Below are 3,630 nucleotides of genomic sequence, written 5' to 3' on the forward strand. Positions count from 1 at the left end.
AGTAACATTCACTCGAAATGTTACGTAGATTTTGCTTGTGTTTAATTTTTTCTGATTAACATAAATAAAACAAAGAACAAAGACCCTTTTTTAAGTGCATAAAAGGGGCATGGGTTAAAGAGGATTTGTTGATTAGTATTTTTCAATTGATATGGAATTTTAGAATTAATTAATTAATTAATTAAGTGGAAACTTTATTTTAATTTGTAATTAAGAATATGACAGGCTTTTGCACATTTAATTGTGGTGTGCTGCAGTTGAGAAATTTGAGCTATTTATATATTTCAGCAAGAATACAAATAAATGCAACAAAAATTTAATCAATTGTCAGGTAGCATGTGTAAATTTTTGACCAGTTTTGTTATTTTTGTTTTTTACCTTGTGGCTGCTAAGGGAAGACTGATAGAAATTCTATAGACGTTGGTAATCAATCTATAAAAGAACAGTTCGATGCATAAAATATCTTTTATGATAAAGATTTGAAAAAGATCGCACCCTAAAAGATATGTTATAAATAGTTCGCCTTAAAATACTTTTATGATTCAAACATGTAACCTTCTATTCAATCACTTTACACCAAAAATCAAAATTGAATAGTTGAATTAGAGAACTGCTACCGGGGATGTTACATGGTAGAAATATGCTTGCTGAATTGAAAGATAATTTCGATAGAACAATTATAAAATCAACAATGTTATATGAGAGTGAATGTTGGGCCGCTAAAGTCAAAGGTATTTATAAGATGAGTGTTGTAAAAATGCGGATATTAAGATGAATGTAAGATCACAAACATCTGCTTTAAGGAGCCTTATTTATTTTATATGCGAAATTGATTTATTTTTTCTCGCAAGTTTATCGTTTTGGGAATTTGTTCAAATGTATGCGACCCAGACTTGAAAATTCACATTTGTTTGTCTTAGATGTTTTCGTACGAATTGTGTCGGTGTGAATACACACATACATCATACATTTTTTCCTGAGTTTTGGTATTGTCATGCCCCGAGCGTACACCTTAGATGTGATTGACACTCGAGAAGTATCACTTTTTATCCCCAAGCGAATCCTTGGATTGACTGACTACTTAGTGGAAGACTCACTTAAGCAATAATTGGCTTAATGCAGAATTAAATCAGTTAAACTAAAAAATTCATCTCATAAATTCTAGAAAATACCCAATAGCAATACTTATAGTTTGTAGAACAACTCCAAAGAAAGTAAATACTGAGAGACAACTCGACTTTGTCTATCCATGAAGCCTCTATTATTAAAGAAGGATGTCGGGACAAGACCCACGACATCTCAAAACTACTAACTAGAAAGTAAATGTAAAGTACTCCGGAATGCAAGGTGGCTCACAAAAAACTAGTTGAAGTGTAGAGTGATCTCAACAAATCGTCTGTTGATGATCCTGAACACCTGTATCTGCATCATAAAAAAAATGCACGTCGAATGACATCAGTACATGTGAATGTACAAATGTGTAATATAGCTAAAGTGAAATAACTGAGTGAAAGGACTGCAATAGATAACAATATGTTGAATGTAAAGAAATATAGGAGTTAAGTCATTTAAAGCTTTACAAAATACTTACTCATCTCTGAACTCAACATAATAAGTGATATATTAAAATACACTTTAACTTTATTGGGAGATTCTCTAACCGACAACCATCACTATGACCTACGTAATGATACAATGTCTTGGTCACGCTGTCAGAACTGCCCTATACCTTGTCGAGGTATGAGACCTCTCAACTAAGTGTATCCACTAAGCAATAAAGATTCATCTAAAATGTAGATCTTGTACCCATGTTGGCAAGACATGATTTATGTGTATTTTGAGTTGTCTGAACTCATCCCTATATCGGTGTTTAATACTACTCTCAATAATATATATATGTATGAAACATACATTTTCTCTGGTTTCAGATAATTGCTCAAACTATCCTCTTAAAAGAGGTAACTACTCTGAAATATCTCTAAGCTCATTGCTCATTTAGAAAATAAGGTTTCTCTTTGCTCAATGTAAAAACATTTTCTCTGGGTCAGATAACTACTCAAAAAGGCCTTTTAAGAGGTAATTGCTTTGTACTCAATCTTTCTAAAAACTCTTTTATTTTTCTCAAAATAATACACTCTTTCTTCATGTAAAAATAAAACACTTGGGGAAATACTTAGTTCCCTTATACTCTTGCTCAAATCTTGGTTAAAACTCTTTCTAATACTCATCTTTATTTTCTCAAAAACTCAATTTCAGACAAAAAAATTGGCTTTAAAAGATTTTCAAAATTTATAACTCAAAATCGGGTTAATGCTGAAATATAGACATGAACAACTCAACTCAAGGATCTCAAAACAATATAGAAAAACTCAATACTTAGAACTCAGAACTCAACGATACTACTCATCTCAAGAATACTCAATTAATAGTATTCATGTTGTTTTATTTAAAAAACATAACTAGATTGGTTTTAAGAGTCGCTACTTAATTCTTAAGGTAAAATTAAGAAAACTGATTCTTCAAAAGATTAAAACAGGAAATCAATTGAAAAATATTTAAAGGGGGTTTGGGGTTCTTATTAGCATTTCGGGAAGGGTTTGAAAGCACCCGAAATGCCCGTTAATATGCGGTTATCCGATAAGTAATTATTTGGCTAATACTTTTAAAAGATACGCTTGCTTAACAACTTTAGGAAATTAACAATTTAAGAGTTTAAAATAACTTAGAGAAAATGTTATAAGGATAATATTTAGGTAAATATTCTAAAGTCAAGTAAAAATAAATGTGTTTAATTTTTAATAGTTAACACAAAACGGTTATTCTTTTGGGGAATTGAATTTTGAAAACCTTAAAATTATTAGTAAATAATAGCAAGTAAATAACCAAGACGTCTGGATGCTAAAAGGAAAGATATTTGGGCCCAAGTCTGGTTTTCTGTCCGTCTGAATTAGTACTTGGGCCTAATTTTGTTTTGGGCCTTTGGCCCAAATCCACCTGTCCTACAAACTAACAAGGTAATAATAATATAAAAATAAATGGGCTCTTTGGCCAATTACAATACAGTACGAAAACTGAAATTGGGGCTTTTGGGGCCTATTTTCGTTGCTTTCATATAGTGTATACAGTGAGTGTATATTTCTGTATTTCTTGCATATATTGATGTATACAACGTGTATACAATCCTTCTTGGACTCTTGAACACCTATACATCAACTTTTGGGGACTTGTATTTCGCTGCTGATATGATTTGAACAATACTGGATCGCAAATGACTCGCGCTTGGGGCCTCCATGGCCCAACTAGAAATGCAAATGGGAAAAAATCAAGTCCGAATGAATTCTCTCGAAATATCACATACAACAAGAAAAATAATGAATTAGTATATGATAATAATAATCATATTAATTCAACTCAATTGCAATGAGGACAATCCATTAAGAAACCAAAATTCACAATACGACCAGTGACCTCTTTAAAAAAAAACTTATTAACACCTCAGGGAATCATGGCTACAAATGAGGAAGTCAACACATGCAAACTTATTACCTTCAACACATGGAAATAAAGAGGACAACAACCAATCAAGAGCTGAAAAATTCAAATTGAAAAGACAAAGAGAAGACCAAGCAC

The sequence above is a fragment of the Solanum stenotomum genome, unplaced genomic scaffold (genome assembly GCF_019186545.1).
Source record: "Solanum stenotomum isolate F172 unplaced genomic scaffold, ASM1918654v1 scaffold16869, whole genome shotgun sequence".
NCBI classification, from domain to species: domain Eukaryota; kingdom Viridiplantae; phylum Streptophyta; class Magnoliopsida; order Solanales; family Solanaceae; genus Solanum; species Solanum stenotomum.